This window comes from Callorhinus ursinus, unplaced genomic scaffold (genome assembly GCF_003265705.2).
Source record: "Callorhinus ursinus isolate GAN/ISIS: 27379988/994484 unplaced genomic scaffold, GSC_fseal_2.0 scaffold17, whole genome shotgun sequence".
In the NCBI taxonomy this organism is placed as follows: domain Eukaryota; kingdom Metazoa; phylum Chordata; class Mammalia; order Carnivora; family Otariidae; genus Callorhinus; species Callorhinus ursinus.
Genome location: NW_027397079.1, coordinates 8,872,960 through 8,888,920, shown reverse-complemented (window position 1 = coordinate 8,888,920; position 15,961 = coordinate 8,872,960).

The following is a 15,961-nucleotide window of genomic DNA, read 5'->3' as shown; positions in this document are numbered from 1 at the left end:
AACTACAGGCTTAATGCATTTTTTTTAATGAAGAAAGAAAAACGAAATCAAAATCTTACAAGTTTGAAATGAAAATGTTCCAGAGCTCATTCACATAGAGATATGGGAAATTTCCATCATAATCACAATGTTGTGTTTTCTGACAGATTGATTCTATAAAGTTAGACTTTATAGTGCTTTGAGAAACAATGTCAGGGGCGCCTGGGTGGCTCAGTTGGTTGAGCGACTGCCTTCGGCTCAGGTCATGATCCTGGAGTCCCGGGATCGAGTCCCACATCGGGCTCCCTGCTCAGTGAAGAGCCTGCTTCTCCCTCTAACCCTCCCCTCTCTCATGTGCTCTCTCTCTCTCTCATTCTCGCTCTCTCAAATAAATAAATAAATAAAATCTTTAAAAAAAAAAAGAGAGAAACAATGTCAAATATGCATTGCAAGAAATTGCTGAGTGAGTCCTTCATTGCAGTTTATCAAGTGCCATTTTTTCACCAAACTATCTACTCCCAAGTCTACAATCAATGAATGAAAACTTCCTTTAATAATTTATTTGCACTGTATATCAGACTATTTTGAACAGCCCCTGGCTTTCACCAATTACATAAACTATTGTCTATATTCCAATGCATCTGGTAGACATGTAATATAAATAAATAATGGAAGATTCAATAAGGTATAAATAAGCTAAGGAGACATAGTTCTTTCAGACTTGAAGTCTAGGTTTAAATTTTCCTTTCCTTGTTAATCTACAGAAACCTAGACACTAAATTTTAGAAAACAATTATATAAAGTAGTAATTATAGTACCAACCAGTGAGGTAGATCTCAAACCATCTGGTTTTCATGCCTACTTACACTCCTAAAAATTTTATTGAGAATCTCAAAGAGTCTTTTTTTTCATTTGTTTTATGTCATTTAACATATGAGGAATTAGAGAATATTAAAAATGATTGATAAATTTATTTCAAAATAACAATAATAAACTCCTTTATTATTTATATAAATAATTACATTTTCCAAAACAAAGATAGTTAAAGAAAGAAAGCAGTACTATTTTCCATTTTGCAAGTCTCTTTATTGTTTGGCTAAATAAAAGAGAGCTGGATTCTTATATCTGTTTCTACATTCAACCTATTACTATTTTGTACCTCAAAAAGCCTGTGAAAAACTCACTGCACGCTCATGTGAGAATGGGAAGGGAAAAGGCAAATATCCTTGTGTTTTTTATGAATACAGTTTTGACTTCAGCAACCCCTACAAAAGACTCATGGACAGCCAGTGGTCCCCAGGCCAAACTGCGTGAACTACTGAACTAAGCTTTATTGAATACTTATATTGTATAGTGAAGTGCTTCATGTGAATAATCTCATTTGAACATGAAGATGGAAATTGTGTCCGAAAAAGGAAGAGTGAAATTTGCAAGAGCCAAGTACAATAAATATACCCCCATACCCCGCTCTGGCCACTGTTTCATTTCTTTCTTTCTATTCAGATACAAAACATGAAAATGTGTTCTCTGCCTGACATTTTTACCTTTTCATTTCTTTCTCACTTTGGAACACACTGTAGTATGAACTCCACATTCCCGCGCCACGTAATTAACACTCAATTATATGCCAAATGCAACATTTCCAAGGTTCACAGGCAAAGCTACACTGATTATTTTTCTGGGTTGTTATTCACCTATGTTACTTGAGCAAATACTTTAAAACTCTGCCATAATGTAATAGGAAGGGTCATAATTTTCATAATGTAAAATATGGGGCCATGATAGTATGAGGTTAAATGAAACACATCTGAAATGTGACCAAAATCGAAGATCATGAGAGTAACACTCAGATGTTTGTGACTTGTATAAGAAAGAAGTAATAGGGGGGCTCCTGGGTGGCTCAACTGGTTAAGCATCCGCCTTCAGCTCAGGTCAGGATCCCAGGATCCAGGGATTGAGGCCCACATGGAGCTCCCTGCTCAGTGGGGAGCTTGCTTCTCCCTCTCCCTCTGCCTGCCACTCCACCTGCTTGTATACGTTCTTGCTCTCTTTCTCTCTGTCAAACAAATAAATAAAATCTTAAAAAAAGAAAGAATAGGGAAATTAGAAATGAAGAAACACTTCAGAAGGTCAATGGTTCTAATCCACTGTGTTCTATCCCACTGAAGTCAGATTGCATCTCACTCTTTTCTACACTTGCAGGCTCTGCCTGGTTGTGTGCCTAATCAAAAGGTTTATAATAAGTTTAGAGGTATAATATGAGTTTTCCATATAAAACAGTAGTTTCTGAGAGAACCTAATGAGGACATTTGAGAAAAGGAATCTGCAACCTCGAACAAAGAGTGTATCATCTGAAATGTATGAGAAATATAAACATAGAATGATGATTTCTTGGAGGTTATTAAGTTTGTCTACAAAAGTGTTAGGACAAACTCCAGATCTTGACTCTGACTCCAATAAATTATATATCCACTAATGTCTATTTCTATTTTTTTGCAACATTCCCTTTCCTCACATGGTCATTATTGGGTATTTTTCTCTTTATATACCACACACACACACACACACACACACTCCATTGACTCTGGGAAACTTCTATGAAGGAAGTCTTACTCACCAGAAAATGTCGTTCCAACATTTCTCAAATTTACAGGGCATGGAACAAATCAGGAAAGAGGTCACTTTTCTATCATATAAATATAGAACTAATGTCCCACACATTCTGTATTCAGTTTGAATTAAAAGCAAGTTTGGCAGGCTTCCAAAGTTTGAGAATGCCATTTGTTTGGTACCTTGCCATACATTTATTACACTACTCAATAAATAAAAATCTAAGATAAGATTGTCATTTTAATGCATCAATGACAGCATAAAAATTGAGGAATCAAAAAGGAAATATCTTTGTGGCATGATTTTAGGAGGTCTAATAGGAAAGATATTTTGAATCTCCTGGTCAAATAATTTTTTTTACAAGTGGGAAAACTGAGATATAAATAAAATGCATAAGTTAAAAGAGTGATAGTTATTTAAATGGATACAAATGTGACTTTTCACAGCTATTGATATATGGCTTTACGATAGCACATTGAGATTCTTTGTAAACATTCTGTGAAATAATTCAATTCACTTACTTTTTTTAAAAGATTTTATTTGTTTATTTGATAGAAAGAGAGAGAGAGAGCATAAGCAGGGGGAGCAGCAGAGGGAGAGGGAGAAGCAGGCTCCCCACTGAGCAGGGTACCCAATGAGGGGCTCGATCCCAGGACCTGGAGATCATGACCTGAGCCAAAAGCAGACACTTAACCAACTGAGCTACCCTCACCTACTTTTTATTATACAGTTGGCAGGTAACAAGTTCCAGTCTGATTCAAAGAGAAATTCACATTCTATTTCCATAATCAATTACATTAACTGATGTGTTGCTATTTATAATTAACAAGGTGCTTTTGAATTTATCATCAGAGCATCCCTTTGGATACCTCAATTCTAAGATCTCATGACATCACATTTCCCTGTGTGTAGATAATGCTTCAGTTAGCACTGAAAGTCAGTGTTTACTCAAAAGATGTTAAGTATTTGGTAACATAGAGAACTTACTGTTAGGTCAGTAAGATATAATTAGGCACCACTGGGAGGTTTCATACAAAGTTTACAGCACACTGGAGGCAGCAGTGATAACTTCAATATGTATTTAATATCTTGGGCCCTGAGATTAGTCATACCATGAGCACATTTCTATATGGATGAGGAAAGTTTTCGACCCACAAAATGGTGGGCTACTTCACTAATATTGTTTCTGCTTCACCAGTATCGGTTCACTTAATGTACACAACACATCACAATGTTCAGTTCAGGTCTGAACTATCCAAATGATGAAACAGGCATTTGACTAATTCACATCTGCTCCCCTTCACAACATACCAAGACAAAACCCAAATAATCTCAGATAAAGAATAATCTGAATTTCTTTATTCAGAGTATCCACTGTTGATGCATAAACTCTTTTAGAAAATTTAGATCATTTGTATGCCTATGTTTTCTACTTTAACTATAGAGTTTAAATTGAATGAAAATTTAACAGAAAGACATATGAAATACTATATATTGTGTCAAAGTGCATACTTAGTATTTTAATGTTCTTTCTTCACTTCTGCAAAAACGTGATTGTTATTCATGACTCAAAAATCAAAAGCATATTGGTACATTTTTATTAAAAAATAATTGTGATTGGTATACGATCCTCTATAAAATATAGGGAATAGATCATATTTCATTGTAACATTATACTGTTGTGAAATGTATAGAGAATTTCAAACCAGTAAAAGAAGCCAAATAATATCTTTAGTGAGGATAGTGATTGGACTCTTTTTTTTTTTTTTGGCCAAAGTTTTGAAAATAATAGCAATGAATTCAAATTCTGTATTACTTTTCATTCTCTACTCTAGGAACTACTTTTTAAATAGTGATATTAATAATTATATATTCATCATTCAAAGACTAAAAAATGCATTTCTGGATACTCTGGTATATAGTTACATTACTACCAGAATAAAGAATACATATTCTATTACATAATACAAACTAACTCAACTCCAAGGTTTTGTTCACTGTGCTGAATTTTTAATGATGGTGCAAAGCTGTGTTTTTACTCAAGTTGGGTGAAGGTCCATGGGCATATTAATCTATTCATAAATGGCAGTATCCCTCCCACTTTATTCTAACTGATAGCTATAAAATCACACCTATTGTACTCATGCAAAAATATGTCTATTGGTCATAACTGAATTACCTAAAGCACATCTGACAAACCAGGCATTATTGTACACTTAAAAAGCAATAGGGACCAATGCCAGGGCTACAGTGAGACATGAATAAGGTGACAGGCTGCTAACTTCCTCTACTTAGGACATTTTTTCTTTCACACTTTCTCCTTTTATATCTTCTTTATATTTTACACCTTTCTTTTACATCTTCTTCAATACCATGATACGATGACCCCATTAAGCTCTGAAAACATGCTAATAAGACAGATTTCATACCTAGAGCCGAACCTCTTAAGACTGTTTCTCCAATACCTATATGATTAGAATAACATAGACATTTTATGCCTCCGTACAATTGAATGATAAAGTGTAAATATTCAAAATAATAAATGTGGTAGACTGAAGCATGACCATCATTGTCTTTCATTTGAGTTTTATGACCAACCTGGTGATTTCACACTGCAACAATATGAGCACTGGAAAAGCGAAATTTAATTTTCTGTTCCTAAGAGAAAATATCTGGGTTGGTGGTCCAGAAATATCACTTCATCAATTAATTTAGTAGATGCTTTTTCTTTCAGTACCCAAGGTGTTTAATACACATATTGGAATGGATAACTATTTGCTTTATCTGTTGAATGACTCAGGTAATGATAACCATGTGTGTTTGCTTTCTGTACACCAACACAGTTATCAGCTAGGTGACTTAGTATTGACATCTTATCCTAGTAACTAATAGCTACTTACTAGTTGGAGACATCTCTTTTGAAATTTAAATCCCCACTCAAATTTAACCAACAGTTGGGCAAAAGCCAAATTTAACTCATGAAAACAAAAGATGTGAAACACAGTTTAGTCAAAATCCCCATGGCATTCCTCCTCCTGATTTACTATCTCTGATATACGCCAGTACTCTTGGTCACTGACCACAATCACAGGTCTGGCCATCAGAATTAACAGAAACCTCAAAAGAAAAAAAAAATCAATTCCATTTACAGAAATAGAAGTTGGGGAGTTAGGATGAGGCAGTGACTAGTTCTGATCCAACAGGTTAAGAGAAAAGTTAGCAATTTTAGAATTTAAAAGTATAAATCAATGAATCCAGGATTAGCTGCCGTTTCCAAAAGCTAAATGTGTAAGAGCTTATGTAGGCAACGATGCATATATTAATTTTAAAGAGAACTTTTAATTGAAGTATAACATACATATAGAAAAATACATAAACCACAACTATATAGCCTAAAGAATTTCAGCAAAAATGTAATTAGCACCAGGGTCAAGAAATTAAACATTATCATTACTCCAGAAACTGTGCACCCTTTCAAGGTCACCAGTTCCTGAAGAATAACAACAATCCTGATTTCTAAGCTGTGATTTTTTTAAGATAGTTGGTTTTGTGCATGTTGTTTTTCCAAATTCAAGGGTATTTGGTGGGGACTCCATTTTATTTGATGTTAATATGTGTTAAGTAATCTAAACTCAACTAGTGTAACTAGTGGAGGGATTGATAGATATCCTAATGCTTCAGAAAAAGAGTTAGAAAAAAATATTTTAAACAAAACTTATGATTCCATTGATGTATAATATGTATTAAAGCACATTTTGGGGAACATAAGTGGAAAAGAGAAAATCTGCTGATCTTTCTTCCAATTGACATCTCAGATATTAGTACTGTATGTCTTGAACTGATTAAGCAACTATAAAGTCAGACATGACTTCAACTATTGACTTTGTCACTTGCTAGGTATTTGATATTAAACAGATAAACTTCCTCAATCTTTATTTTCTTCTTTTGTAATAGAGACTATAACAGAATTCACAATGTTTATAGAATTTAAAGAAGGTAATGTCAAAAATAGTTATCTTGATTCTGGGATATAGTAAGTTCCCAATAAATTATAAATATAATCCACACCCTTTGATTGGAGTATGTCATTTCAGGGAAGCAATCCTAATAATATAATACAAAATACAGGAAAGCTTTATGCCCCAAATCATCATAACAATGATATTTGTAGAAAAAATAGGTATAGTAGACAGGTTTATTCGGGATTAAAAATAAAATGGACTGGAAAAACACACCATAAATTTGCAAAACATCATATGAAAATATTGTGAGATAAAAATGGTTTGAATAGAATTTTGTTCCTCCCTATAATATTACAACATTGAGCAAATATTGAAAGATATATCTTTTCCTAATTAACACTGACAGTCCTGGTCTTTTAACTGTTCACTATTTTTAAACAGTATTTTGAAATAATAAAAGTCTTGGGATGAAAAACTGTATGCAACTTGAATGAAAATTGGACAGTCTCTTCAACAAATGGTGTTGGGAAAACCAGACAGCAAAATGCAAAAGAATGAAACTGGGCCATTTTATACATCATACACAAAAATAAACTCAAAATGGATGAAAAACTTAAATGTGAGACAGGAAACCATTAAAATGCTAAGGAGAACACAGGCAGAAACCTCTCTGACATCGGCTGTAGCAAGCTTCTTACTAGATATGCCTCCTGAGGCAAGGGAAACAAAAGCAAAAATAAACTATTGGGACTACATCAAAATAAAAAACTTCTGCATGGCAAAGGAAACCATCAACAAAACTAAAAGGCAACCTATGGAAGGTATTTGCTTATGACATATCTGATAAAAGGTTAGTATATAAAATATATAAAGAACTTATCAAACTCAACACCCAAAACACAAATAATCCAGTTAAAAAATGGGCAGAAGACATGAATAGACATTTTTTCAAAGAAGACATACAGATGGCCAACAGACACAGGAAAAGATGCTCAACATCACTTGTCATCTGGGAAATAGAGATCAAAACTATAATAAGATATCATCTTACACCAGTCAAAAGGCTAAAATTAACAACACAGGAAACAACAGGTTTTGGTGAGGATGTGGAGAAAGAGGAACCTCTTGCACTACTGGTGGGAATGCAAATTGGTGCAGCAACTCTGGAGAACAATATGGAGGTTCCTCAAAAAGTGAAAAATAGAATTACCACATGATCCAGCAATTGCACTATTAGATATTTACCCAAAGGATACAAAAATACTAATTCAAAGGGATACATGCATCTTGATGTTTTTAGCAGCATTATCTACAATAGTCAAATCATGGAAAGTGCCCAGCTGTCCATCGACTAGTGGACTATAGGAATATTACTCAGCCATAAAAAAGAATGAAATCTCGCTATTTGCAAAGATACGGATGGAGCTAGTGAGTATTATGCTAAATGAAATAAGTCAGAGAAAGACAAATACCATTAGATTTCATCCATATGTGGAATTTAAGAAACCAAACAAATGAGCAAAAGGGGGAAAAAAGAGGGAGGCAAACCAAGAAACAGACTCAACTCTAGAGAACAAACTGATGGTTTCCAAAGGGGAGGGGAGGATGAGTGTAAGAGGTGATGGGGATTAAGAACTTGCTGTGGTGAGCACCAGATGTTGTATGGAAGTGATGAATCACTGAATTCTATATTTGAAACTAATATTACATTGTATGTTAACTAGCTGGAACTTAAATAAAAACTTGGAAAGTAAAAAAAAAAAAAAGAATGTTAATCTCACCCTGATCATGGTAACCTTAGTTATTGAGCTGCAACTCTAAGCTATATCCAATTCACAAGTACGAACAAGAGGTTCAGAAAAATATATGTCTCATAACAATAGCTTTATTATATTTTAATTATATATTTCAGTTACTCTTTGATATATTTAGCTCAAATAAATGGGTGATTCTATTCTAAATATATATATATATATAGTCCAGGAAACAAGAAAGGGAAGGGGTAGAAGATTCTAGTTTTGATAAAGAAGTGAATAAGACTTTTCAGTTTTTTGCTTATAAATAAGCACTGGTCAGAGCACTAGTTATTGTAACCAAGATGCTTGCATTTAAGTTTAGAGATTCTGATGTTGATTTCTAACTTCATGCTCATTTTTACAAAACAACAGAACACAAACTTCATTTGTTTCACATCTTTTTAAATTGTGTGAAGAATTTTAATTTTTTAAGATTTTCCTTTATAATCCTTCACACAATTTCCTCTCCTTTATAACCCTGACAAAACTGTTGTCTAACAAAAAGTTGTTCATCAATAGATTTTGAGAACTGTACTGAATTATTCCGTGGATGTCCATTTTGGTCAAGCACAAAATTCAAATATTCATAATTAAAATAGGGCCAAACTATGATTTTTGTTTTTATCAGTGATTCATTCATTCTTCCAGCAAACACTGAATGACCATCATATAATCCAAGGCCCTGGGCTAGAGGAATTGGTAGGAGCTAAGAAAATCGACATTCTGTCTTGTCTAGTTGAGCCTTGGGCAGTTTTTATATAGAATACATAAAGCCACTGCTTAGTGATTTAATGAGGCAAAGCCTAAATTACTGCCTAGATGTAAAGGCCTGCCTTCACAGTTGACGAGAAGGCCATTGGGAGGTCAACCTAGCTATTTTGTTTGTATTAATGAACAACTTAGATACAATTCATTGCTTAGCCCTGCATGTTATGACAAAAATAAAATTTAAAAATCTCAAAGGTTGACTCAAAGTTATGTGTTAGGGTATCAGGAAAATACTTTAACTATATCATGTCAGTCTTGGTGCCTTGCTACCACTTATGCTGTATATAAAGCATCATTTACTTTTCTCTTACTCCAAAATCCTTGAAATGAAAATAAAATGTATTTGTAGGAAATGTATTTCTGTGAATTTTTAAGATAGTATTTGTAGTTAACACTTTCACTAAAGCTTTCCTTACATCAATAACAACAACATCCAAAGAATATAATACCAGACCATCTTTTCAAACAAAAGGCAAAATAGTGTTCTGTGTTAGTTTGATAAACACATTAACATACTTCAAAGACTTCTATGTCATGTTGATCAGATGAATTATAACTAAAAGTGATATCAAGATAACCTCCACTCTTTAACAATACAGAGATAGAATTTTTTAAAATTGTCACGTTAGCGGATAATTTAAGAGAGAACGGGTAACATGATTGGTAATGACATAGAGGAATTTATGCTGGGGAGAATCAGCTAATTTTGTTGACTATATAAATTCTCAGGTTTTTTTTCCCAAAAGTGATATTCTGTGTATTTAATCATTCAGAGCAATATATAGGAAGATAAATAAAATAAATATATATAATATTAAAAGTATGTAGAAAGTGTATAAACCTCATAAAATGAAATGATCAAACTATCCTGTTAAAGACTTAGAATCCTAAACATGGAGAAGACATACCTGTCAGGAGTCAAAGTCAATCCTTACATAATTTGAGAGAAGTAGCAATGATGTTGTGTGACAAAATGTTCAAGATTCTACAGTAATTATAAATATTAAATGATTTTTCCTTTCAATGATTTTATTAGTATGGTGACAAAATTGACATCTATAGTACATTGATAATGTAGCTGAATACAAATATTTGAAATAAGTAAGTTATATAAGTGTGGCAGGTTTTAAAGTGTCAACTCTGTGTGACCATGCATTTCCCATGCTTTGCATGTATACCCCCAAATCGCAAAATTCAATGTGTCTTTGTCCTTTGTCTCTGTGTACACCTCAACTAGGTTGGGTTGGGAGCTGTTGTGCCATTTTGCAGACTTAGATTTTCAAGAACAACCGTGTTGAACTCAGGCATTCCGTGGAGCATGGTGGCAACACTGGGTTTTGTTTGGTTCAGGTAAAAATGCAACTACCCACAATTGCTTGTGTGAGCCACCTGATTCCCTGGGGCTTGGGCTAAGCACAAAGGGTATTTGGCTACCCCTGCATTAGGCCAGCATTTTCTTTCTTTTTTTTTTTTTTAAAGATTTTATTTATTTGACAGAGAGAGCACAAGCAGAAGGAAAGAGAGGGAGAAGCAGGCTCCCTGCTGAGCAAGGAGCCTGATGTGGGACTCGATCCCAGGACCCTGGGATCATGACCCGGGCCGAAGGCAGCCGCTTAACTGACTGAGCCACCCAGGCGTCCCAGGCCAGCAGTTTCTGTACCTGTGTTTCTTCCCTGGAGGAAAAGTCTAGAATGCTGTTGGTGATACAGCTGGAAACAAGGTGAGATTCATAGTAACATTTTTCATGAAAGGTATTAATAGCTGTCAATTAATCCAGGGGTTGTAATCATTCTTAACATACATCATGCAGGAATTTAGATCATGTGTTTTAATTTTTATAAATGTAAATATTCCAATGTCAGTGAAGCTTTTGTAGATACCTAAGAACTGCTAACAGTGCTTATCTCTAAAGGGCGGCATGTATTGGGGAAGGATGAAGAAAGGTGATAATATTTATAGAGAGTACCCATGTCCTGTTTCACATGGGTAACTTCTTATTTTAAAACACAAAGCTGAATATTCAAGAGGACTCTGAGTAAAAGAAATGCCAGTCATTGAACCTTTCGGAGTTTAGATGTCTTTTCTCTTCTGTTTTTAGTTGTCATTTCCTGATCTTTTCTTCAGTTTGGCATATAAAGCTGTCTTGCTGCTATCTGTGGAGACCACTGTCTGATTGTGGATATCCCCTTCTGCCTGTGGATATCACCACTGGTGTAATCTAGTCATGAGGATGGAATGTTTGCATGGTTTCTGTTTCATCTCCGATCATCTCTAACTGCTGTATACAACACAATTTCCTTATCATTAAAACCATGAATTATGAAAGTGATTAGTATGAGACAATAATCATGTATACATTTACATTCAATACATGGTTTATGAGCAATCCCAGCGTCGAAAAACAAGGATGAGGGACAGAAATCACGGTGAGATGATGCAAGCGGAGGAACTGGATGCTGAAAAGACTATTATTTGTTGACAACTATTCATCACTTGACTGGATATAACAGAATGCATCACTTTCCAAGTCATTCAATATTTGCAGTAGGTAGAGGGGAAGAGATGGGCTTGTGTCCCTAAGTTTGGTAACAGCCACATTTGAAAGCTGACCTCTCAACTTCATGTCTTTAGAATGAAAACCAGAAGGAAGTGTGGGCCTTTGCAAAGGTGTGCTTTACTGGGACCAGTGAGGAGGGATGGATTTGCCTACAAAGAATTAATCGTATTCATTAAAGAAAGGGCACACTGCATAGCACTGAATATTCAGCAGCAGACTGAGAGAGAGAGAGGACAGGTTCTGGAACAAGTCCGCCATTAACCAGCCATGGGGTGTTGAGCTACCTCAAGCCTCAGTTACCCCATCTGTAGAAGGAGGTGCTTGGTCCCTATGGTCTGTAAGGACCTCCCACCTCTTAGCTCTTCATTATGTATGTCTGTGACAAACGTGTGAATCCTGCTTAGTGACTGGTGCTCACACTTGGGTTGTGACCTCCTCTCAGTTTCAGAACAAGAATGAAATACTCCTTTTCTGATCTTTCTTCTCAATTTTGCACCTGTTTTCAGTATTTTAGTAAATACACTCCCACTCTGGCTCTACTGCTTTGTGTCTACTGAAAGAATAATTCACCCTGAGGAACTACTAGACAAATGTGTCACCCTTCTCCGTGTGCATTGATTTTTCCAAAGAGCAGGTGGAAAGGCAATGCATGACCCCCAGAAGTGAGTGCTCAGTGCAAGGAAGTCAGGCAGCAGAGGCAGAAGGTGGGGAGATGTTTTTGAGAGGGGACCTCCCAGAAGGCTAGACCACTACCATAAATCCATTTGCCCTTGTTTCTTCTACGTTCTCTCTCAGAGGCTGAATCATTCCTCCCCCGGTTTAGCAGTGACCAATATTTACATATTCACAATAATGTAAACAGCAATTTCTATAGATATAATAGTGGGGGAATGGGGAAAAGCGGAGGTTGTATGAGAGTTGAAGCTTCACCCACTATATTAAAAAGTCAATAGGTAAAGTTTAAATTTGGTAAATATAAAATAGCAGCATTCATTAATTAATTAAAGAGATTTATTAAATACCTATCATGTATCTGGCATTATACAGTCACGGGGTTACAAGTGAATTCACAGACAAAAATTCTTGCCTTCATGAAACTTACACATGGGTATGGGAAAGAGATTACTCAAGAGAAAGAAATAAAATACATGGTGTGTTAGGTAGTGATGAGTGCAGGAAATGATATGAAGCATTGCCTCAGTAAGGGCCACTTGCTATTTTAGCTAGAAAGGAAAGCCTTCATGGAGGTAGTAAATTTGGGGTGAAAACCTCAAGGAGGTAAGGTAGTGAGTCTTGCACAGAGTATGGGGAAGAGCATCCTAGGCACAGGGGAAAGGTAGCACAAAGGTTCGAAAGTGGAAGCATCTTGGTCTGTTCAGGAAAGTAGCCCACCTGGTACGTTTGATAAGCACCATGCCTCGTATGTTTGAAGAACAGCAAGGAAGCCACCACACTGTAGGAAAATGAGTGAAGGGGAGAAATAGGTAGTGAGGTCAGAGAATTGTGGGGTCTTGTGTAATTTAAGAATATTAAGGTGAATATCAGAAGAAACGACACAGACACAAATAATCATACGTAGCCATTAGAAAGTATTAGAATTTATAGGTACTAAACCTAATGTGGAGACAGTAACTTGAGAAAGGAAAGTCCCTGGGAGTATTCCACATTTCATTTATGATATAGGGCAACAAGAAAAGCTTTCTATGCGGGGAAAGAGTCTGGGATTTAAAAAATACATAATATCCATCTATTAATGAGAATAGGTATTTGGCTCAAAAACCTTGAAATAAATCTACATTGGGCCCAAATTTGATGGCTAACCAATGAAAGAAAAGCTAATACTTGCAAATTGGAAAGCCCGGTTTTATATGTGTAAATAAATACAGAATGACTTCAAGTTGACATTGCAAATAAAACCTCCAACATTATCCATATTTTGTTCTCTTCTCCTTTGAGATATATGGAAGAATTACTTTTCTCAGCCACCTCTGTGGGTGGGGGGCAAAATATATAATTAGTCCTAAGCAATGGTTCAGAGGCAGAAGTGAAATGTATGTTGTCCAGGCTCTAGTGTTGAATTGCCTTGTATGTTACTCTTCCCCTGCTATTCTGACCAGAGAAACATATCAAAATGGAGCCTCGGTCATCTTGTGTTATTAAGTGTCCACGATAGACTGATTTCCTCTGATGCCCATGTTAGACATGTATGATGAGAAATAAAAGGAAAATAAAAGTAAACCTTTATTATTTTAATCTACTAAAATTTGGAGGTTGGTAGTTAACGCAGCAAACCCTGGCCTGTTCTGACTGATCCAGCAAACCAAATTGTGTGGGGTCCTATTAATTTTACATTGTCAATGTGAATGCTTTTAGAAAAGGAGATAAAAGATTTTTATCCTATAGAAAATATAATTCTGATTGACTGAGAATAGAAAATGTTAGTATATATCTAAGCGCCTAATAGTAGAACCAAAACACAGGCATTGATGAGTTACTACTAAATTAGTAATTCAATGTGAAATATTTCCTTATTCATTCTTGGTAGGATTATAATATCATTTCCCCTTCTTCCTGATGTTTAACAGTACTGGCTTTTGTAAATAAATAATTAAAATGGACTCTTTGGATGAAACTGCCAAACATAGAGTTGCTGGCCTCCAGAGAGCAGAATGCTAAGAATGATCTCAGAAGTAACACTTAAATACAGAAGAAATAAAAACTGAAAAAAGTAATGCAGATACCCTAGATAACTCATCATTGTTAAAGCTCATAAAATAGAAAACCCTATAGAATTCATAATTTTCAAATTTATTTTGTAAAGTTTCACTGAAGTCTTATTTTTAAGAGAGTTGAGTTTAGTAATTTATTAATCTGTATGCTTTTTCAAAACAAAGAAACACAGAGTGTTATGCTAACTTGAGGATGACGTTCCACATATTTCAAAGGTTTTGAATTTAAGCAAGAATATTTATTGGAAAATAAATATTCTTTTCTATTTCGGTTGAAGTATGAAATAATTATCTGTAAAACCAATAAGTCCAAGAGAATTGACTCAGGATAAAGCTTCTCTTATTTAATGCTGTCCATATTTTAAGCCCTGTTGATGGTTATTTTCCAAAAGTCCATTAGTATCCTAGAGAAGAACTGCAAATGGATTTTATGATTTAGGCCCATGTTTCAGGAATGGACTATTTAATGGAGAAATGAAGTGTTGAGGATTACTACATGAACGATGCCCTCCAGATTACTGAATGTTAAAAGTTTTTGTTCAGAGGTAGATTCTGGCACTCACAAGAAGGCATTATTTTTTCTGATTGAGTACTAATTATATTGTATAAATTTATTCAAATGGAAATATAAGCCAGAAAACTCTGATTATTTAAGCCTCCTCTTTTACATACCAAAGAACTAACATCCATCCACTGGTGCATTCATTCATTCCTTCATTTAGAGGCAAGTATTGACTAAGTGGTAAATGAAAAATGACATACCAGGCACAAGTGATACAGAAATCAAAAATGCAGTTCCTGCCCTAAAGGAACTCACTCTTTGGGGAATCTATCAAACAGCAAATACCAAAGTGGATGAGAGCAGGGACTCTGGAGTCATATGGACATAACTGGATTCAAATCCCTCTCTGATTTGTCAATTACTAGTTATGTGACTTTTGGGAAATTTCTCCTTGTCAATGAAATGTAGATTACATTATACTCTGTATTACATTAGATAATAATAATAATATGTGTGCATGTATATATATAAGAAAAATCACATACTTGAATTTGATATATGGTGATGAGTATGGCAATATACTTGCTTTTCTTAATGCGAGAGCTGTTACAAAAGCAGGGATGATGAGGGGCACCTTACTCAGTCTGAAGCTGTGGGAATGGGGTTGGCAAGGTGCACACAGAAACCGACAGTTGGCTCAAAGCTTGAGACCCAAGGAGAACTGAAAGAGCTGAGCTGTGGAGAGAAGTCAGAGGGTATGATGTGTGCAAAGGTGCAGAGGAAGGAAACTGTGGGGCATTTAATGAACCGCAAGTGTTTAGTATAGAGGGTATTCTTATGAAATTAGTGGGAGATGAGGCTGGAGAAATGGAAAGTGATTTGAATTTCATTCTGAGTGATTTATCATTTATCCCAAAGAGGGTAGCCATCCAAGAAACATGAGTGAAATAATCAGACATGTAATCTTTGCTTCATACAACTAGCAAAATCAAGCCCTCTTAGTGGTTCGGAGGTGCTGAAATGAATTAAAACACAATTTACAATTCAGTATTGGAGAA